The sequence below is a fragment of the Tympanuchus pallidicinctus genome, unplaced genomic scaffold (genome assembly GCF_026119805.1).
Source record: "Tympanuchus pallidicinctus isolate F22 unplaced genomic scaffold, pur_lepc_1.0 scaffold5, whole genome shotgun sequence".
Taxonomy (NCBI): Eukaryota; Metazoa; Chordata; class Aves; order Galliformes; family Phasianidae; genus Tympanuchus; species Tympanuchus pallidicinctus.
The window spans coordinates 5,491,330-5,515,205 of NW_026294769.1; the positions used below are offsets into that span (position 1 = coordinate 5,491,330).

The 23,876-nt window shown below is 39.7% G+C and overlaps 1 protein-coding gene across 5 annotated transcripts in view; it reads right to left on the bottom strand.

Annotated features, from left to right (window-relative positions):
- FBXL7 (F-box and leucine rich repeat protein 7) overlaps positions 1 to 23,876 on the bottom strand; it is a 310,991-nt gene that overhangs the window by 241,177 nt on the left and 45,938 nt on the right. The window contains exon 3 of one of the 5 annotated variants that reach the window (XM_052704045.1): positions 22,792 to 22,941. The exons of the other annotated variants lie outside the window; for them this stretch is intronic. The gene's annotated coding sequence lies outside the window, so the exon portion shown is untranslated. The remainder of the gene's footprint in view (positions 1 to 22,791; positions 22,942 to 23,876) is intronic. 5 annotated transcript variants of the gene reach the window in all.

Here is a 23,876-nt window from a genome sequence, read left to right on the forward strand (position 1 = left end):
TAGTTTTTGAGAAATAGTGGAGAGTATTTAAGATAACCACTGTCATTTGTACATAATAAACATCCTTTTTTCTTTTGTTTAATAAAACATCTCAATCATTCCACCCTTTGTTATTATGACAGGGATGCCTGTTGGAATAGAGCAAGGCTGAATATACAATCTTTGGAATGCACATGACATTACCCCTACCTTCAGTTACCTTCTGTAAGAAATGCTTATGTGCAGTACAGGATAAACTAGCTATTGGATAAATGCCAGTAAAATTAAGAAGAGGCATGTGTGAATTGGAAGACTGGGATGGAAATGGAAAAGAAGGTGAGATCTCAGATGGAGACAAAGAAACCATCTCGTCAGCTGTGAGAACCAACTGTTAACTCCTCACAGATTATTTTCCAGAGACAGCTTGTTTTTAATCACTGGCATCATTAGAACATTTCTTTTACCATTCAAGTTTCTTTTCTTTTTATACCATTTTTACCAGCAATTTTACTAGAGATTCTTTTTAAAAGAGATGATATCCTGACCCAACCCTGAAGACTGAGGTCTTTTTCCTCAACAAAAACATGACAAGGAAGCATGGGTTTCTATAATTTGCCTCCAGTTATGTTTGAAGCCAACAAATATAGAATCTGTTATAGAAAAAAAAATACACCTTTCCAAATTTTACTTTTGGAATGTCAAACATCACTTCAAAACTCAATAGGTGTCATAAATTTTGGAAGCAGCAGGCCAACTTTCTCCATCAACACTGAGCTTAGGAGCCATAAGCAATATTAACAGAATCAAAAGCAGAACTGAAGCTGATGTACTGAGCAGACACTTTTCCTGAGGCACTAGCATTCATACATTACAACCAGAAAGGGCTGGTCCATCAAACAAAATATGAGACATAGACTTTCTCTAGAAAATCAGAAAAGACCCATCTTTCAGACAGGCCTCCACACTTGAATGGACAGTTCTGTCAGCATAGAAGCCACTACAAACCTTTCACAATCTCTTCCAACAGTTCATTTCTTCTACTACTAAATAAAACCCTTTCAGTCTGCAATAGCATGGCTTCTGTTTTCAGCTGCTGCATCCTTACATATCTTTTCGTATTATGAAACATCAATTACGAAATACCTTGCCACGATGTATTTGTTTCTTAGTGAGGATGTCACCTTTAAATCTTTTCAGGAGCACATGACACTGAAGACTTCCAAGACTTCCACTGCATTGTGATGTGTGTTTTGCTTGCTGTCAGCAGAGCAGGTCAATGCATCCCATCAGTCACTGTGCAGGAGCCAGCCAGAACACCACGCAAACTCCTGCTCTCTGTGGGCTTTTGTCAGATACTCAGCACTCACCAGCTGATAATTATTAGGATCTAATCCATCAAAAACAAACAACACAAACCTCTCTCCTTTCCCCCTTAAAACAAACCAATCTACTAACTACTGGAAGTGATGATTACCTATCTCTCCAGGAAGGGCTGGCAGTGACTGCAGATTAATCACTGCAGTGCAGTGATTTAGCACTAAGATGTGTATGATTATTAGGACTGTTATAGAAATTCTGTAGCTTCCATGCTGCCACCAGTCAGAAAACAGTCCTTAAGCTGCATTTACACCGAGCCAAGTCAGAAATAAACCTCTGAGTGGATTTGAATGCAATTGATTTTCTGTCATTTGATTCCTTTAGGAAACATAATACTACATCAAGCCAATAAATGTGAAAAATGCACTACTTTAAAATGAATACATTTTATCAATTTACCAGGATTTACCTTCATGTTCCTACCAGATTCCATTCTCTTGATATTTTTAATTCTCATTAAATGCTGCTGTTCTAGTAAGCTCCTTTTAAAATTCACTGTCAGTCCCTCTCCTCCTCTGAACACAGTTGACTATAGGCTCATAATTTCCTCTGCTCAGGACAATTCAAAAGGTTGAAAGGCTGTTTTCTAAATCGAAGAGCTTCAAATGAAAATTTGTATGATGCAACTGAGTGAGCTTGGGTGAGGAAAGTTTCTAGACTGCTACAGAATGTGGTAACAAGGAGAAAGGAAGGAGAAGGTGGGAATTCATAGACAAACCACCTCTAAGAGACTTCCATGAACTTGGAGAGGATTACACGAAGCTTGATGTAGCTCAGAAAACCACATCACTTCAGTGCCAAAGCAACAAAAAGATACCTAAGAGGGAAGTTATGCTGACAGCACTGTCTCATCTATTCTCATTTGGTTTTTAAAACAACACCAAAAAAAAAAAAACTAGGGCAAAATACTCAGTGCCAGCTTGCACTAGCAAGCTGTCTGCACCAGCCAAGTGAGTGTGCTATATTTTCAGTTTCAAGAGAAAAGGAGGAACTTTCCCATTAGAATATCCCTCTGTTCTCTTCCCAAATGCAAAGTCTAAAGTCACAGTTGAGTGCTCCTGCTGGTTCTGCTGTGTTGGCTGTCCTACTGCTTTTACCACTGGTGGTTTCTTCAATTTAGATCAGTCAGAATATTGCTTTTGCATGGAGCCAATAACTGTGCACTTCTATGCTTTCCTCAGCTTTTCTACGGTTTCTGTCTTGGGAGAAACCAGATTCCCTTTATTACAACATATGGACCTTAATTTTGAGGCAAGAAAAATTCTTTGTTCAGATACCTGTTAAGAATCTCAGCATAGTGCCCATTATTGCCTTCCTCCCATTCCTATAAAGTTATTCCCACAGTGCACTGGAGCATAGCTGAAAAGCAATGGGACAGCAGGCTTTGTAAGTGGCATCACTCAAACCTAGCTGCAAACACAACTTTTACTACTGTTGTCTGCCTACTGTTTACAGGTCGTTTCAGCCCGGTTCTGTGACTTCACTTAAGCTCATGCCTTCTCTTCTGGTCTAGTGGCTGAAAGCGGTTGCAAGGGACTGGATCACACATGCAATACATTAAGATAAGAGACAGAGCTACCTAAAGTCGCTCCGAGCTGCTTATTTTCAGTATGACCACTAAGGGAAGGAGCACATAAGGATTTCTTTTCATACCAAAAGCAAAGTAAAACAAAGAAAAGCTATGCGTTTGACAGTCTCCAACATGTCCTCTACGGATTATACCATGTCATCGCCCTGATGTGATGCTAATTACTCATTTCTTCATCATCTAAAATACCAGAAAGGTAACAAAGCAACTTAGATACTTGCATCACGACAGTAGCAGGCATTAGACCTAACAAAGGACATCAGGAATGGAAACTGTTCCAATGAGGTGGACACGTGGAACTGGAGATGCTAATCAACTAAGCTGCAGATCACTTCAAAGTGATGACCATTCAAAGACCATCGTGCATACATGCAAAAAACTGAATAGGCCTGTAGACATTTCTTTTGCTTTCTACATTCACACATCTCTGTGGAAGAAGCTTTCATGAATCATACAGTACTGCCAGGCCTAAGAAGGGTCCTATCTTATCAAAACTTAATTTTGCAAACATTCAGGTAAGATAGATTCACAACGGGGAACACTATCATTTTTATTTGCCAGTTGAGAAATTCCACGCTCTATAGGACATCAAACTTTTTTTTTCTGTGATTGCTAAGAAAAACAGAACAAAACAAAGACATAACCCTAACCTAAAGACCAAAACAAGACACTGTTATTATTAGCAAGACAGCATAAACACAGAATATTTGCCCCCCTTCTCCTTGTACAAAACTTCAGACACTGGTATTTACATCTCAGTGAAAATAAGCTCTTCTAGTTGAGTAACTCACAATAGCAGTGATACAAAAGAAGACAAGAAAGTTGTCAGAAAGCAGTTAAGACTGGGGCTGCTCCACGAGGGAGGAAGAGCAGGATGTGACCACAGCAGAGACAGGAGGGTGCTTTCATCTTTCTGTCTGTTAGAGCACAGTCCTTCAGCATGTGACCTGGGAGAGCTGGGGCTGATAACAAGGTCTGCTTAAAATCCCAGGTGCACTGAGTTGATGACCAGGTTTAAAGATTAGCAGGTAGCCAATCAGAAGTAGAATCACAGTTGGAAGGGACTCAAGTATCTTTGAATTTAACTCCTGGTTACCCACAAGACCACTCAAAAATCAAACCATATTTCTTAAAGCACTGTCCAAATGCTTCCTGAAGTCCAGCAAGCCATGGCATCATGAACATTTCCACTTACTTAGTATGGATTTGAGTCCGGCATTCAAGTCATCAAACATTAAATATTTTGAACATTAAAGAGAACTGTCCCTAAAATGGAGCACTGTAGAACTCCATTAAAGACTAGCCACCAGTCTGATGTAACCTCATTTACCACAACCCTTTGAGCCTGACCCACCAGCAATTGTTCCCCCATCATGTTATGTTTTTGTCTATCTGTGCTGGACATTTTGTCTGGGAGAATACTGTGAGAAACAGAATGGAAAGCTTTGCTGAAATCCAAAACTATTTCCTCAACTCCTTTATCTTAGTCAACTAGATGAGGAACCTTCTCATAAAAGAGTGTAGATTTCATCAAACAGGACTTTCCCCTTGTGAATCTGTGTTGGCTGTGATCAGTGACTGCAATGACTTTCAGGAGTTCTTCTTGAAATTCCCAGAATAGTCTTCTTTCTAATTTTATCAGGCACTGAAGTGAGACTGACAGCCCTGTTATAACCAGGATCTTCTTTCTCACCCTTCCTGAAAACTAGGACAATGTTTGCCAGCTGGAGTAGAAAATCCTGCACCAGTTTGGGGTTTGCTGTGAGTTTATTATTAATGTGAACATAGGCCTCTAGCTTGGGTCACTTGTGGTATCACAGCCTGTGTTAAAGATTGCAGTGAAGAAGTCATTAAATGTTTTGCTTTGTCTATGTTCCTATCAGTGAAGAGATTGTTCTCATCAACTAATGGACAAATGTTATTTCTGGTCCTCCTGTTGCTGTTAATATATTTTAATTTAAAAGTTCTTTTTGTTGTACCTCAGTAATTGCCAGCTTCAACTCTAATGAAGCTACATGAATCTTCTCCCTGCATTGGCAAACAGCATCTCTGTACTCCTCCTGTGTTACTCAACCTCCCTTCCAGTGGCCATATACTTTCTTTTACTGCCAGAGCTCTACAATAAGATTCCATGCCTACCTTCTGCCTGCTTGTGTGACTTCCAACATTTTGGAATTGCCTATTGCTGTGTTATTAAGAGATCTGCTTAAAAAGTGATCAGTACTAATGACCCCAACATCTTCAGAAGCAGTTTCTATAGGAATCTTACTAAGTAGTTTTCTGAGAATCATGCAGTCTTCTCTCCCCATATTTAGTGCTTCAGTTTTGGTAGCAGCTTTCCTCCCATTACCAAAGATTTTAAGCCCAAGTACTTCATAGTCACTATGGCCAAGACAGTCACCAATTGCCACTTCCAATTAGGAAGAGATAGGGTCTGAGACAAGGCTACAATGTAGGTCCAGATATGGGCTTAAGGACAGGCTATGCTGTGAACTTACAGAACAGAGCTGAAAATGAATGCCTGGGCCTGACCTTAAAAATAGATTTCCTAGACCCACAGGCAATGTGTGCTCAGGGCTATGACAGTAATGACTGGCTTGTCACTGCAAGACATTCACTGTCCTCTAAGAGTTATCTCCTGGGTAGGAATGCTGCATTTATGTTGCAGAGACAGCAGACATTCAGAAGTTCTCCTTATCCTTGTAACATATACAAAACAAAAAGGTTCACTGATAGTTTGGTCTTCATTCTACCTCACTGACATTAGCCATGTACAACCCTCTGATTCCAGTATCTGCTGACAAACAACATGCATGCAGATACGTGACACTGAACAATCTGAGATGAACCAATTATTCCTTAAAAGAGAAAATAATTGAGTTAATTACAAAGCGTTCATCAGTTTGAGCAAGAATGTACTACACACTTGTAGTAAGAGTTGAAAAGGTGTTTGCCCAAGGCAATCTTTCACACATTTTTACTTAAAATTTTGAGACCAGAGTTTTAAAAAGAAGCCCTGACAAAGAAACCATGCAGCGAAACTGGCCTAAGCTGGGATTTATATAGTGATGAGACCACACTTGCTGGGTTTTCTAGAGTATTTGACAATAATTCTCCTCCTTTTCTGGGTCTGGCACTCATAGGGACCCTGTGGTGGGTCCAAAGAAATGGTCTCACACTGAGACCTCTGGTAGTTTACAATGAAAAAATGTCTTCAGCCTGGAGAGTGTCCAAAGATAACTGCATAGCCAGTAATATTTTATTTCCTTTATGCGCTCTTGGAACTTCTGCATTAGACTTTGGCAAGGTAACATCACACTTAATTTTGCATCATGCAGTCAAAAACTGCACCATTAAAAAAAATTATGAACAGTTTACAGGTTATGACTATTGTGCCCTACAGTCATCAAAATTTTTAGGAGTTTTACCCCAGCACTGAAAGCCAAGGCAGATTACATACAAACACTTAGACTGAGGAAAAAAAAAAGGAAAAAAGAGGTATTTAACTCAAAACTGAAGTCTAGTCACATTTGTGAAATATATACTGAATTGGATAAATAGAGTGGTTTGGTTTTTCATTTATTAGGCACATGCTTCATATTATGCTCTTATAAGGTACAGTTATTTCTGTAGAAGGGGTATCAAGTGAACCTGAAATCATCATAGTACTACCTGACACAATGTACTTGATCAAAATCAGTAAAACATCATTTCTAGTTATTTAAAATTTAATTGATGTAATAATAGATCTGAGCCTAAAACATCCTGTCTTTGCCAAGGACAAAGGGCATCTCCATCAGCTTTTCCCTTTGCACAAGGCTGACAGCTGAAGTCAGCTCCTGTCTCGTTAAGCACAGAAATCATATTGCCATCATGTGGTAGTCTAGAGACAGTACAAAACTGGGCAGCTCTCCACTGCTCAATTTCAAAATAGTCATTTCAGTGACAATAAACTATTGTTTTATTTCAAGGAGATAGTGAGGCAGCCCTCCAATGGATATACCTTAAGTATTCCCAAATATCAGAAATTTTGATTTTACTGAATGTAGGAGTAGACAGCTGAAAAGCATCTTAAATCTATTTTCATGAAGTTTCTCTAGCTAGTTAAATGAGATGCAAAACCAGGAAAGCTATTACGCCTGAGTCCACCTTAGTTGTTTCTGTTATTCACCTTTATTGTGACTCATTATTTAAGTCTGTGTCCTTGTAAGCAACAGCCTGAATTTCCTCTGTCTGGCCCTTCCTGGCACATTTGTGCACCCGGGCCATCCTTCTCAGGGGAGAAGCTTTACGGTTGGACTAGATGATCTTGTAAGTCCTTTCCAATCTTGTGATTCTATAATTCTATGATTCTTAAGCTGCAGCATTAATTCATTTCCCAATCTGTATGACAAAAATAATTGTCCCTGTCATGACTCTTCACCACTCCCAGGAAGGATCTATTGGTCTTATCAGATTATCATAATTACAAAGACAAAAAAAAATTTAACTATTTGGATTCCTAAGTCCCTCAGTGTCTGAGTAAGCAGTTTTGTAACAAGTCTGCCTCTAAACAAGCATTCATGAGAACAGGTTGAAAGATAGGATCACATTATGGGGCGGTCTGCACTATAAACTATGCTCACATTTAGTGATACATATGCTTGCAATTACCATCGTACATATGAAAACAGCTATGCATTTCATTACCAATATTTATGTCCTGTAAAATAGAAGGTAAGCTCCAGTTGTGATATAATGGAAGTTATATAAATATGTGATATATAATGCAAATTATGGAGTTGCCAAGTATGAATACAATCAATGGTGAAGACTTGTTTATAGCTCACAACGTTCTGTTTAAGATAAATTGTGGATGGCAGTTATATGGCAACAATTTCAGCCTTCAATTTTTAAAATCACTTTATCATTACCCTGAGGAAACAGTCGTCATTTTTACAATGCTATTACCTCTTCACTGTAGGGTATTAAAACTTTTTAGCAGTTTTTTCCTCACATCTTTTGTGAAAGAACTTTCTTACAATATATTTGGAAGAATATTTGTGCCTCTTAAGAAATACTTAAAGAGGTCTGTGACTTATAGACAAACAAAATAATGGCTTTGCTCTTATATTAAAATGTTTCAGAAAAGCAGTTCTTCCGCTGTTAAAAATATTTCTGGGAAAGCCATAGGACAAAAAAAACCTGAGTTTTTTTGTTTGCTATTTTCTTAAGACTTTCCTAAAGTCTTTCCTAAACTTCCTTGTCATTTTTTTTCCTTGACCGGTAGCTTCTTCACCATAGTAACACAAGTATTAAAACAACCACTTCAGTTCCAGTGTGTGCAAAGTTGCAAATAAAACCATCCTTACAACTCTCAGATATCAGTATCCAACTGCAGTTCTCACTACATTAGGAATAATATACGAGAAAGGAGAAAAATCACTGTTTTGGATATTTAATATATGTATATATATATATACACACACTTAGTTAGCACACTAAGCTCCTATTAATGAACTAGACTTCCAAGCCTTCATTCACTAACATAATTCAGGCTAATTCCTTTCATTTAGGAAAGAGATTCAGAATATCTTTTACTATTACAAGGTACTTAGCAGGATAAAAAAAATCTGAGTACCTTTGCCAGTGGCATTGTAGTATGTGTGCCCGCTTACCTCCATCACCACATCAGTAAATCCTGCATCACAACAAATACATATGCTTCTGTATAAGAAAATATGAAGTTTCTTTGGAACAGTGTCTGAGAACATGACTTTTCTCTGCATCACAAAGCGATTTCTTGCTCCTTAAAGAAAGAAGAAAGCTTTTTCACAAGACAAAAACAATATAGAAAACTTAGAAAACATATAACAATAAAATCTGGATTTAAGACCTCATCTATACTGTGCCAAAACTCCAAACTGGATGTTCCAAGTTCATATCATGATAGTTGTAGACTTGATCCCATTTCATGTTTCAGAACCTGCAAATTGTGTCATCATAAGTGTAAGGTCATTAAAGCATTGCCATTTTGGTAGAGAGGTCAAATAACTGGATACATTTCCTCCTCCTCTATAGATGGGTCACTAACTGAAAAGATGTCAATCTAACAAAAATTAGATCCTTTTGCTGGATGACTACTGGTTTAGCATTAGTCCAGTTTCAACCACTTTACCAGTATAAGAAGCAGTAGCCTGTACCCGGCACCACAATAATGAGAAAAAAAAAGCATCACAGATATGAAAAGAACTGCCTGCATGCTCAGACAAAAAATCTAAAAAAACTACAAGAAAGGATGTATTTTTACATACATATGTATGAAGTCAGTTCATATATCCTGGTTTGTTTTGTTTTGACACTTTTCCTCAATAGGTGATTGACATCAGGATAATTTTCTTATTGTTCCTATAAGGCAGTCTGTATCTGGTTTAAGGCATACCAGAAAGACATTAAGAACTTAATCAGCAAAAGCATTTTTGCCAAGATGATGGCTTGTACACAGACTTATTTAGAGTTTTGAATCTCACAATTTGCTCATGAGAGGCTCCCTCCCTATTCTGTCCACCTCTTTAGCATCTGCTAATACTTAACAGAGTATTTAATTTCACTTCTAGTCTCAAAAATTGCAGCAGCCAACATTTCCATGTTTAAGACACAAATCAAAAAACAGTCAGCATTGTTAACTTCCCATTTAGTCAGGAGTACCTCCCAAAAAAATCTCAGTAATTACTCTTGATAGGTAGAATTTTGAGTGCTCAACTGGAATTGGGGTTGCTTGTGCTTGACACTGCACCAGCAGAGCCAGGACTCCTGTAGTGTTCCTGCTTCCCAGAACCCAACATTTAAATCTGCATGTCAGGCCAACGGTGCAGAAGTAAACGGAGCAGATGATGTGAATACTAACTTAATTGCTAAGCTGTCCCAGAGATGTAAGCAGCTTACAGAGGATAATCACTTCTGAACACCGTAACGTTTGAAAGGATGCTTCAATCAGATATTATAGTTTATGCCCTAAAAACAATTGAAGAGTTAGAAGTAAAACAACGGCGGATACTGCCGAGGCAAAAAGCAGTGAGATAATTAGGGACAGCAACAGGCAGTCATATACATTTCTCTCATTTCTTGCCAAGCCACATTGCTATATAGCCCTTGTTTCCTTTCAGGAATATGATCACCCCTGGAAGTGGTAACAAAGTCATTCTCCAATTGCTCTTCTCTATCTAGTATCTGATTTCTAAACCAGATACCTCCTCCTGTCCATATAGGAACTGTAAGCTCTCCTCCAAACCACATTTTCAGTGAGAAGACTCTCGAGCCAAATACTTCTGTCTAGAACCACAGAAATTCTCCCATTTAATTGAATTCCAACTCAGGAGATTCCAGTAGGATGTCTAGACAACTACCAGCAATTTAACTAAACAGCTTTCTCATAATTACATTAGAAAAAATGCATGGCTTTCTGAGATGGCTTAATTATGTGTTAAAAGAGCTGTAAAATAAACTTTCCTAAAGAAAATACTTGGCATGGTTTAGTTTCAACTACTGGTCTGGTGGCACACCATCCTTTTGCTAGAAGTACCACAACAGAATGCACAGCTCCCCACATTAACTGCATTCAGGGTGCAGATCTTTGTCTAGATGGTTTATATAGGGCATAGTAGCTTGAAACAATAACAAGAAATAGGGTGTTCAGGAGGAGAAAAAAACAAACAAACAAAAAAAAACAGCTGTGATTCACAAATAAATGGAACATTCCAAAGAAGTTTCAAGTGTCAGGCAGCAGCAAATACTAAAAGAAAAGTTTTTTAAGAGATATTTTCTTTTCTCCTTCAACCTACACTGCTTCTGAGAGATGTATCTTAAGGTAGGTCAGAAAAGAAATGTTTCTCAATTTTTTTGGAAGAAATTTTAATTAAAAATAACATTTTAGCTAGTTTCTCTTCTTATTCACAATATTTTTTGTGGCAAGTGTGCAATAAACTTATTTTATCAACTGAAATGTAGAGTGTTTTCTAGTTAAATAATAAATATTTAATAAAAAAAAAACAACTTACAGATCCTCCATCACAGACGTACCAGTCACCAATAACAAAAGAGAGAAGCCAACTTATGGCCTAAGATCTTGGTTCTGCTGGAAAATTTTCTGCAAGTTAGATGCAGGTTTTTCCATCTGCATCAGAAAATCTCACCTGTAATTAAGCTGCCTTGAAATGCTCACCTTGATTTCACATGTGAAGGAGGTGTACACAAATGCATACGCCATCTATAGAGGTTTACTCTGATCTAGGATGTTTCAGAAAGACTGCCAAGGCTTGTGTAGCGCTCAGAGCTATTACACCCTGCTATTCTACCAACTAGGCACCAAGGAATCTGCCAGGGGTCACCACAGAAGCAGCAGGCATGACTAGAGGCTCTGGCAGTGATAGACAGCCACTCAGCATTCGGATGATGTTTTTGATTCTTTGGGTGAAAGGCCTGAAATGCATTACAAAGGCTTCCTTCAGAGAACTAAAAGAACCATTTGTAGGCCTTGACCCTCATGGGGGAATTTCATCACCCTGAAACATACTAGAGGGACCACGCATCAGTCCCCAGGAAGGTCATGCAGCAAATAAACCTGAAAGCCATTTTAAACATGTGAAGGAAAGGATGGATAAATAGACAAACAGGAAATTTGCAGTAAGAACTACAAAGTCCTCCATCAGGGTAGGAATAATTCTATACACCAGTACATGATGGGGGTCAACTAGCAAGAAAGCAGCTTTGCAAAGAAGGCCCTGGTGGACATGAAGCTGACCATGACCAAGCAATACACACCTGTGATAAAGAAGGCCAATAGTACCTTGGACTATGTTAGGACAAATGTTCCCAGTAGGTCTGGGAGACAGGTACTTCCCTTCTGCTCAGCACTGGTTAAAGGATGAATCTGGAGCATTGGACCCAGGTCTGGGTTCCTCGCTGCAAGAAGTGAAGGTGCACATCCAATGAAGGGTTACAGACATTAAGGGACTGGAGCATCTGACATATGAAAACAAAGGGGCTGGCACTGTTTAGCCTGAATAAGAAAATGCTTAAAGGAATCTCAGTTTAAAACCATTCCTCCTTGTCCTATCACTATCCACCCTCTTAAACAGCTGTTCCCCCTCCAGTTTTTATGCTCCCTTCAAGTACTGGAAGGCCACAATGAGATCTCCCCAGAGCCTTCTCTTCTCCAAGCTAAACAAACCCAATTCCCTCAACCTTTCTTCACAGGAGAGGTGCTCCAGCCCTCTGATCATCTTAGTGTCCCTCCTCTGGACCCATTCCAAGACTGCATCTTTCTTGTGCTGTGGGCCCCATGCCTGGATGCAGTACTCCAGATGGAGTATATACAACATATCTACAAGACTTCTTCAAGAACCATTCTTTTCACTGAACAGCTGACAAGTAAAATTGAGATTCAAGCCTGTACCTTCTGTTGTGCGCAATACTGCAATTTTTTTCCTCAAAAAATGTTATATTTACATATATCTTAATGCCAGGAGCTTTTCTTATTCCAAAATATCCCCAGGATAACCTTATATTCTTCATGCACAAAAGCTCCCTTTCACTAACACAAGCATACATATTTACGAATATATGGAATATATTTTCATCACCTCTTTAAATTCTTAATCCTGCAGAGAATATTCATGTTCAACATTCATTAGTGTACCATACAAACAAGAAGGATGTCAATTCAGCTGCAATTAGCTTTTTAACTTTATCTCCTTAGGACTGTCCTTTCAGAAAGTCAACTAGCTGCAATCAGCTTAACGAACCATACACAGAAACAGCCTGTGCATGTCTCTTTTCCAAACATCTGCTTTGAGCCTGGCAGATAAAGTATTTGCACATACAGAAAATTTCAGACATGGGGTTACTATGTAGGCCAAGATCATGAACTTTTGTCTCTTGTTTCATAGATATAAATTACTGTATGATTCTATTTGCCACATTCTGGTGAACTTTAGCCAGGAGATATTTCGAAGCAGTGTACTTCACAGTCCCATTGTTTCCAATGTGCATGTCAATAATTACATTTAAAAAAAAAACCACAACAACTTTCCAATCACTCTCATCATTTATTCCACTGCTTAATCAGACATCAGAATTTTACTGTCAGGAGCGTATCTAATACTACAGGCTTTCTTAGATTTCTTTCATTATCACCTGCAATGTCACAAGGTTTCCAAACTTGGGATCTCCCTAAAAGGGTTTCCCTTGTGATCTCTTTTGCCTTTATTGCAAGTGAAAATAATGTATTACCTCCTCAACAGTATACCAAAGCAGCAGCGATGGTTAGCGTATGAAAGGTGGTACAAAGGACCAAGGACATACCCATTTCAGCTTTCATTAGGAGCACCAACACACTGGTTATCTACTTGTAACCAATGAGGTTGTGGATGGATTTTTTCTTTTTTTCCTCACCATCTGTTTCCACATTCATCAGAAAAAGCAGTAGTTTCACTTCAGTTCTGCGATGCCGAGGGCTGAGTTTGGTACTACCTGGCATCACAGAAGATGCTTTACTGTCACAAAGTAATCGCTCACAGCATCTGTCTCTGCAAAGCGACTACTACACCACCGCTGTCAGCAGGTTAAATCTGTGATTACTTTCAAAGCTAGTGATTCATCCCTTGCTTCACAGCCTCCTTCCAATCTACTTCTGTATCTTAACTGAGAGTCAATCCTTTAAATCGTGAAGCAGAGTCATGAAATAGGTACAGGATTTTACATCAGCAGCAAACCAGCCAGGTTTCCCAGCACCACTGTCACATGTTCCCAAGCTTGCATACATGTTTTTGTACTCTTAGCCTGTGTAGTAGTTTCTCCCACAGGCCAGAATGGGCACAGAGTTCTCAGCTGTTCCCATCATCTTGCAGTATTTAAGCTCTTAGAAGTGGGGCTGGAAGAATATGAGATTTTTAAAAACACTAACACTGAACTTTGCAGCTGTAGATGATGCTGTTCACTGCAGGGGAGTTGAACTAGATGACCTTTAAAGGTCCCTTCCAATTCTAATGATTCTATGATCCTATTAAAAAAAAAAAACACAGCCTGACTGGCTGGTCAGTTCTGTCTAGGTGTTTTTTCCTTCACCCATCACCACCAGCTGCAGCATTACCTTACCTGCACCTCCCATCTGAACATAACTAATTCAGCACACCTTAAACAATTCTCAAACAAGCTATGGAAAATGACTCCCTGAAGTCAGCTTCCCCTTCTTTCAGGTGCTGAGGGAAGGCTTCCCCCTCTTCATGCCCAGAAGAAATCCTGTGGGGCTGCTCTACTTGTATGAAGACATCACCCACACTAAGTACTTTAGGCTTTCCAATGGAAATCAGTGTCACCCTCTATTCTGCCAGAATCTTCAGAATTTCCCAGGACTGTATGCAATCAGCTTTCCCAGAGCTGCTCCTGCAGTTTCTGTATTTGAAACACCACATGCAATCCTTACTGATGAAGCACAATTTGCAGAGGACAGTCCCACTTAGTGCTGAGTATGAGCAATGTTCTCTCAAGAAGTTTTTTTTTGTCCTCTCAGAACATATTTCAGACACAGTTAAAGTTATTGACTATTTCTTCTGGAGAGGAAATGCGGGATAAGGAGCTTATTAAGCATGTCAAGAGCACCTTAACTGGGGAGGATATTACCAATAATGTTGCTATTTCTGCATTTACTCATTTCTTATATCTGTCTCCAGAAGAGCTGGAACACTATGCAAAAAGCCCCAGTCCAAAAGTTAACTAATTAACCCTTCAAAAGAGAAAGAAATCCTTACATTAAGAAGACCAGCTGTAAAGTGACCCAGTGGACATATCCTTCTCTTAGTGACTGAATAAACTATTTTCTCCCTTGCTCTCAGGGAGTTCCTGCATCCACACATCCACTGAGGAGCCAGGGGGCAGAACACAGCTGCCTGCTGCAGGAAACACCAAACACGAGGAATGCAGACAGCAGTTTTATTAACATCCAAGTGACACTGAACTCATGAAAAGAAAAACCCTCTGCATTTCTGAAGTTGGTTATATTCCAAGTAACAACCTACAGCATGGCCCTTCCTGAATCCATAACCTGTTGAAAACAGGACGTGTTCTGGTGAAGTCTCTGTTCGCATGAGCCACAGCCCTTGCAGATCTCATTAATGTCACTTAAGCCTCAGTTTAACAACTGTTGCAGCACAGCTGTGTGCATGACAGTGCAGCCTTCTCTCATGTCAGCACAAGATGTTCAGTTTTGTAAATCAGGCATTAAAACAAGCACTCCAGATAAGCTCTTTCACTGTTTTACTTGCCCTTTGTCAACTCAGCAACTCAGCCACTTGCCAGGAGCTAGATCTTGGGTACTTCAGTGCTTTCAAGAAGGTTAAAAAGGGAACACATTCATAATCCTTAGTATCAGAATAGTGACAAGTTTCACAGGAGACATCACATAAAAGAGAGGGAAACTACGGCTGAGTTCCTGAGAAAGCACAAGCCACTGATGTGTTGATAAGCATCTGTACTTCACTGTCTTCTCACTTTCATCTGAAAGTCCTTTAGCCATCTTCCACCACTGTTATTGTTACGCTGACTGTAATATCACAGACACAAACTTTAAAGGAGTCAGCTGCATGACATCAGCACAGCTGCACAGCCAGTCTGATTGCTCAGGGTGATGTCATCTGACAGCTCACAACCTGTCCTCCCAGACACTGTTTTCCCCTACAAGGTACCCCAGCCAGTAGTGAATTTACATCCAGGCTATAATGTGTTCCAGAGAAACCGTAAAGTCATTTCACTGAAAACATGCTTCAGGCTGTTGTTAAAGACTGAAAAAGAAATAGGGCTTTTTTGCTTATTCACACCGATATCTGTTTTTTGTGCAAGCCACATGATGAATCTTGACAAGAGCCAGGCACTGTGCCTACTGGACACAGACCACTGTGACTGCTTCCTACCTGTATAGCTCTTCTGCCTGATGCTTTCTTCCTACTCCCTCTGAAGTGCTTTCATCCAGCTTCTGTCTGCTTTCACAGCTGGCTAGTTAAAAAACTCACACTTTTGCCCAAGCAGTGCTTAAACTTTTGATAGCTCAATACTCAGTGTACTTACTGGGCTGCATTTCAGACAGTTTTTCAAAATAAATGAATAAATAAATAAGTAAACAGCCCAAATAAAAACCCAACTAAGATATTTTCATAGCTGTAGAGAAAGAAGAGCTTACGGTTTTTTACAGGAAGAAAAACACTACATAACTATAATGTCCCATTTATTTAGCACAATGTATCATTTATTCACAAAACTTCAAATTTTTTAACCAACCTGGACTTCTGTAAAGCCTTCAGCATGGTCTCTCACCACATCCTTCTCTCTAAATTGGAGAGGCATGGATTTGAAGGATGGACTGTTTGATGGATTAGGAATTGGTTGGCTGGACGCAGCCGAAGTGTTGTGATCAATGGTTCTGTGTCAGTGTAGAGGCTGGTCACAAGCGGTGTACCTCAGGAGTCGGTCTTGGGGTCGGTGCTCTTCAGCATCTTCATCAATGACATAGCTGATGGCATTGAGTGCACCCTCAGCATGTTTGCAGATGACACCAAGCTGAGTGGTGTGGTCGATACATGGAAGGACGAGAAGCCATCCAGAGCAACCCAGACAGGCTGGAGAAGTGGGTCAGTGAGAAACTAATGAGGTTCAAAAAGGCCAAATGCAAGGTGTTGTCCTTGGGCATTTCAACGAACTGAGGAAATAACTTGTTGAAAACAACCCTGCAGAGAAGGACTTGGGAGTCCGGGTGAATGAGAAGCTGGACATGAGCCAGCAGTGTGTGCTTGCAGCCTGGAAGGCCAACTGTGTTCTGGGCTGCATTAGAAGAGGCGTAGCCAGCAGGGAGCGAGAGGTGATTGTCCCCTCCACTCTGCTCTTGTGGGGCCCATCTGGAGTACAGTGTCCAGGCCTGGGGCCCCCAACAGAAGAAAGATGCAGAGATCTTGGAATGGGTCCAGAGGAGGGCTAATAAGACAATCTTTGAGGTCCTTTTCAACCCAGGCCATTCTATGATTTTAAGATTCCATGAAGTTTTTATTTGACACATTTATGCCAGGCTCAGTATTATCTAAAATTTAAAGCCTCATTATTTCAACACAATGTACTACTGAATAACAATAGGACTACATTTAGTAGTGTTGCAATTATTGATACTCTGTAACTAAGTATGCTTTAAGATCACTGTAATCTGCCACAGTTATCTCGTCACTTTTATGTTTAAATCAACAGCCTTGTTGGTATATCTTAAGACGCTACACTGCTGTAGAACATAACATAACCACAGAAGATTCAGGTGACTAAAATTATTAATAAAGAGCAGAAATATTTTTTTAGGTAGTCTGTCTTCCACTTGCACTGTTCACCAAAGTCTGCAGCACAACCATTTCTCAGATGAAGATGTCCAACAATAACAACAAAATGGCAAAAGAGAAAAAAAATCTTAGATTTTTGTTGTTGGTGGTGGTGGTTTTGTTGCTTGTTTGTTTTTTGGGTTTTTTTTTCCCCATCTTATATTGGACAATCTTTTTCTGCACAAGATATTCAGACAAATACTCTTGGCTGTCAACATATGAATGTTGGAATATAAACTGTTACCATTCACCATCACTTCTCCCATCCAAGCTAAGTATTTTATAGGCGTGTAGGGAGCAACACACTGAATGGACAGCTATAGGTCCTCAGAGAACTGTCAAGTAGCCAGGATGTCTCCAAAGAGTCTAGAACAACTTTTCAAACATGTTAGAACAGACTCTTATTTTCAGAAAAGGAACAAGAATTCAAATTCAGTTCACACAAGATTTCACAGTTATACAACTGCCTGCACTGTCAAATGCAAGCAGCACAGCACAAGATAGAGAAGCACAGCTAACAGTAATGACTACCAAAAGAAAAAGAAAAAGTCTACATGGTTAATTTCGCCCTCTACACAATATTTCCTCTCATCAGTATGCCTGTCTCAAGAATAGAACACCAGCTCGAAGGGGAAGGACAGTACACAGTTAGAAGGAATGATAGCATTCCTCCCAAGAAAATGAACTGTTGGGAAAAACACTCTTTCCCCCCAAAAGGCATCTGGATCTAATAGGCAGTAGTCAGGTAATTTTTATTAATACAAAACTTACACTGGTCCCCGCGTACACAAAGTTTACACTCTTTACACTTGCAATGAACCAAGATACTTTTTATGTTTGAATGTAAGCCAAGAGAACTTTGGCACCCATATTGTATTCAGGAAGATGATTTCAGAAGCACTGGGACTGGAATTGAACTATAATGTCATACTTGAACAAGTAAAACCAAAAACAATCCATGAATAACCATTATCAGTGAAAGCAGCCCTACTGGACTATGCAGCCCTACTGGACCATGCAGCCCGTCACTGTAAGAAAGCATTGCACAGACCAACTCTAAGGATTCTATGGTTTATGCAAAGTAGTACCTATTTCACTTGGAAAAAGAAAAGATGTTTTATCAGTTAGATACATTAAAAATAAAATCAAAATGTTGCTAAGTCCATCTCCACTGACAGATTTGATTACTCCTACAAACAACTCTAGTATTTATGTTCCCCCAACAACTGTGATGGAAGATTAAGCCAATACATAATCTGTGGGCCAACTATTTTTCTATCTCTGAAGCTTTCTTTAAGAGAGAGAAGACTCTTCGATTGTACCAGTCTAAGAGGAAATAAAGCTGTGATGGCCTAGTTAATTTTAATTATTCTCATCATAAGACACAATCAAGTACTGAAGCAAGTGTTCAGCATTTACTTATGATTGTGTTAGAATCATTAACTTCTGTAAACCAAATACACATAATCATGCTCTGTAAACACTACAAACCATACTGTTGAAGTAGAACAGGCTGTCTTTCACGTCACTGTGTATTTTTAAAAAGGAAATTTTAAAGAAAGTCTTCCAGGCCTGGCACTGCTTTCGGACATAATAAAGTTAACTATCTCTCCACTTCTCTCCACTGTTTCTAAAAGATCTTTGCACAGCAGAGAGAAATCTGCTCAGCTGCTGAAGACCCAGGCTGTCCTCCAGAGCTACTGCTGAGTGCCCTGAGGTGATGATGCAGAGCCCTGCTGCTTCCTCACCAGCAGTCACTGAAGCAGCAATTGCTCAGGGACTGTCTAGACTGACTGCCACAGATTCCCATCACCACACTCCGAAGAACACATTTGCTCTAGGGCACAAGTGTCTTATCCTATGGTTTTTTAAGCCAGTTTAACATCTACTTAAAGAAATCAAGTCCTGTTTTAATCATCATGAGTAGCACTACTAGCCCACAGATGGGACTCAGCATCACTGTTTAATACAGATCCTCACTCCCTTCCCGTCCCATCCCCAACAGAAAGAGGAGCTCAGGAGAACCACATTTATCAATATTGCAATATAAAATCAGGTGAGAGAAGTGATACAAGGCGACTAATTTTGTTTTCTTTTTCTAAGTGGAGTTTGATTAAAGCCTACTGGGTGTCCGAACTTGATGCACTTGTCAGCTTCTACAGCTCCAGCTTGCATCAAACTGTCACTTAGGATCCCCACCCATTGATAAGAGAAAAAAACAAATAAATCTTCTAATTACATAGCATACACCATTCAACCTGCACCGAGGTAACAGAGAACTAAGGTCAAAATACCCATCAATGAGTAATTACAGCTTGGTCAGCAATGCGTACCACAAGTCCCCTTAGTAACATCCCGGCTATCATTGCAGGAATGGGGTGAAGGAAAAACAACATAGCCCTGAATGAGATGATGAGAGATCCTGCAAGTTCAGCATCTCTTAAACATTGGTTCATTAAAAAATAAATAAATAAAAGGATACCTACTTTTATGCTAAGGTGCAATTTCAAGCTTATGAGTGAGCATGATTTCTTAAGGGAATACTTGACTGCGAGTGGAAAAAGCACACCTGATACACACTTATTTGCGGTTTCTGCTAATACACTACAAAACTTCACCCCTTTTCTGTTCTCAGCTGCAAGGACGGCCTAGTCTCAACACCCACTGAGTTAACTCATATCTTCTGATTTCTCTGCATGAAGGGCATTTCAGTATTTCATCTCTGTAAAAAGTTAGAAACACATTTATGCATCACTTCCTCCATCTCCATGCAAAGCGCAAAGGAAATCGCTCAGCCGCATGCTGAGCGGCTCTGGTTCAGGTGTCTCAGGCTGAACCCGTCCTACAGAATGAAAGGGTTCATAACACCCCTGGTTTCCCAGACACAGGAAAAGTTTCAGTCAGCTTTGAAGTCAAAACAGCTGTCTAGTTTACCTTGGCTTGCCCTGCCACCAAAAAGCAGAAATTAACTCAGCCATACAGGAATCTCCTCGCATGATTTTGCCGAGCATCTCAGCTGTTGCTATTAGAAGGAGTGTACTCAGGAGCCTGTGCTCATCTGTATGGAACTGCAGGTATGGACCGCAGAAGCTCAGTACAGTGCCTGGGCAATTTCTTACAGCAAGCACAGCACGCCTTTTGTTGTCCTCATGATCATTTCTGATTACATAACTGCGTCCAGGATATCATACAAAGAAAAGCAATGCAAACCAGTTACTTCCTCAGTCCCTCGTACAGCTGGTGCCCTCGATGTCCCTGCTGCTGCCACCGCAGCGGCCAGACCAGACCACGCGGCCCTGCGGCGCTTCTCCGCAGGCGCTCTCCTTCGAGTAAACACCAGAGGGCAACAGATGCCCTCTCAATAGGCAGAGGGAGCCTTAAAGGCTTAGTCCTTTCGTACCGCTAGGGAAAGCAAGTCCCTCCTTGGTTTCAAACTCCAGTGTAACTCCTGTGCGAAGCACAGCCATGTAAACTGAGCAGCAGGAGCAAGTGCCTGCTTCTTGCATGCCAACTGCTTTCCTTGTCCCTTATTCCTCCTGCCACTCCTCTGTCTCACTGAAGGGCCATACTTGTCTTTTGAGGACGTAAATGTAATCATAGAATCACAAAAACCAATACACCACACTAAGTTTATGATCTTTTCTCTACTAAATTACCAATCTATACCTGGAAATAATTGTTCTAGTAGAAGAGAGGATTAGGTGTTAATGAGGTGCATTCTAACATTTTAGCAACTGAGAGAGGAGAAAGAGGGACTTGGGCTAGCTTCTGTGCAGCAGTCTTCCAATACTGGTGAATAATCTCACATATTCCCAATTTCTGAAAGACAAATTCATCCTGAGCCCTGATATGATCTTTTGACTTCTGCCCTGCAGCAGTCTCACAAGGAAGAAATGTAATGGTCTTCTGCTTATAAATGAACATACTGTTTTCCAAAAAGGTGGAAAAGAGAAGCTACTTGAGCTTATTAATTTGTACATAAAATTAGATAAAGAAGTAATATAATTATACAAATTATATGCAACCTTTCCCTCTCAATGGTTAGCAAATTTGTACCAAGTTAATAAGGGGAATAGTTTTGCCATTTGAAATTTTTCATGCAAGTTGGAGAGGATAAATCCCATTCTGCTTGGGTATTTCACAATTAAAGTTTAACAGGAGCACATTTCATTCATATTTTTAGGCATTACTGATTGCATGAAATAAGAATGAAGGAAAAGAGTTTGAAGCAGAATAAACTATGGCTGTGTTTTGAATGAACGGTTCATGTGAAAAAAGAGTTTAACAGGGAACAAAGGGGTGAGCACAGCCACACACTGGATGGCTTTGATTCAGATCAGAAGTACAACATCTGCTCCCTGAGACAAGTACAGGTATAATGACTTTCCATGAAGCTGGTGCTGGTGACTTTAAAACACACTGCTTGTATCAAACAAGACTGACGCTATTCTGACCAAGTCCTTCCTAGCGCTTTACTACAGGAAGCCCACAAGCCTCCTACTTGCTACCGAGTACCTGCTGATAAAGTGACCCATGGAATCTTTCTCTGATCACAGAAGAGCTCTGTTACCATGTCAGCCACTTCATTCATTCAAGCAGCAATTATTTGCTTTTTGTAGGCACAGCAGTTTATGAAGTGACCTCAGATAACAGCATTACTATATGAGAGAGTTTGCCTCTCCCTTAAGAAAAGTTCATCAATAAATTCTACAAAAATAATTTCAATATACAGATTCCAAAGATCTGTTTGCAAAACAAAACAAACAAAACAAAAAAAACAAACAAACAAACAAACAAACAAAAACAACTGGAAGTGCAATAAGAAAAGGGGGAAGATGAAATAAAACCATAATCTTTAATTACCCTATAGCATCATTTGTGCATCTTCTCTCTTCTCATCCAGAATATTCCTGTTTCAAAGCACAGAGAGACTTGCCTTTGGTATGAATGAGAACAGCATAACTGAAGTAGGCTGCTTTATATAGGTTCCTTTACTTTTCTTATGAAGCAAGATGCTACAGGCAATTAAAATAAAAGTCTGCCTGTCAGAGCAATTCAGCTCTGTGACACAAAACCAAACTTTCTGCTACTTGAGCTGCTGGTTAAATATGGCTGAGTAACAAGGCACACTTTTCAAAGCCAATAGCTAATTCAATATACCAGATTTTCTCAAGTGCCAGATATTGCCTGGATTAGAGTCATTAAAAAGCTGAAAGCCTACAGCTGATGAGAGATGAATGCTCAGTTTCTAATCATGGATATTTATAACACTTCATATTTCTTAAAAAAAAAAAAAAAAAGAGGTCCTGTTTGAAATTAATTTTTCCTATCCTAAAATAAGTTGTAGGCACCTGTTCTGCCCACTTTCTTGGTCTCAATGCACAACTCCATTTCCCACACACCTTAACTAAACTCAGAAGTACCACAAGAAGAATTTATTTAAGGAACAGGAGAGACATGGACCTGTTGGAGCACATCCACAGGAGGACTACAGAAATTATCCAAGGAGTGGAACACATCCTTATAATGGACAGGCTGAGAGAGCTGAGGCTGTTCAATCTGGAGAAGGCTCCAAGGTGACCTGATAGCAGCCTTTCAGTATCTAAAGGGAGGCTGTAAGAAAGAAGGGAACAGACTCTTTAGCAGGGTCTGTAGTTACAGGACAAGGGGAAATGGTTTCAAAATAAAAGAGGGAAGACTTAGGCTGGATATAAGGACGAAGGTTTTACAGTGAAAGTGTGAGGCACTGAAACAGGTTGCCTAGAGAGGTATCTCCCATCACCTGAAGTTCTCTTTACAATTTTTCTGTTTCTCCTTCTCCTCTTAAGTAGTCTTGGGACGGAAAGCTGAAATGGTATTTTTGTAGTTCAGTTTCCTTCCTCTGGCTTCTCTAACCGCCATCATACTTGCTGATCTTGAACGCAAAAGTTACTCCTAACCTGTGTGTCTATATTTCTTATGGCAAGACTATGGGGGCTCAGCTTCTAGAAGGACACATGTTATACATATTGTATGCATTCCAAATTATTTATTATAATTAGCAAGTAACCATATAGTTTATTTTGAAGACTTTGGTTTCAAGCACAGAGTGTTGAAAATAAATATAACCTTACATTTTTCTTGCATAGGAGAGGAAGAAGCAGAAACAATGCTATACTTAAATGTAATTATAATTAATAATTACAGTAGTTAGCAATACATACTAGTGATAACTAGAAGTGATAAGTACTAACTAATAGATATTTATCTATTATTAATGTAATTAACACAATATAAATAATGTCTATATATGTACCTATCTCTATATAAACAGGGAGAGGTACATATAATTATATATTATTAATGTCTTACACACACCTTCATCCTGATCAGCCAGAGAGAACAAGATGAGGCCATTGGTACCATCTGTATGTTTGCCTGTGTTGATCCATGTGGCCAGGTGTGTGGTCCCACTGGAAATACATGCTCAGCCTCCCTGCTGGGCAGCACATGGGGCACAGGGCTGCAGCAGTCTCCTTGTTATGTTACTGGATACAGCTGCCCCAACA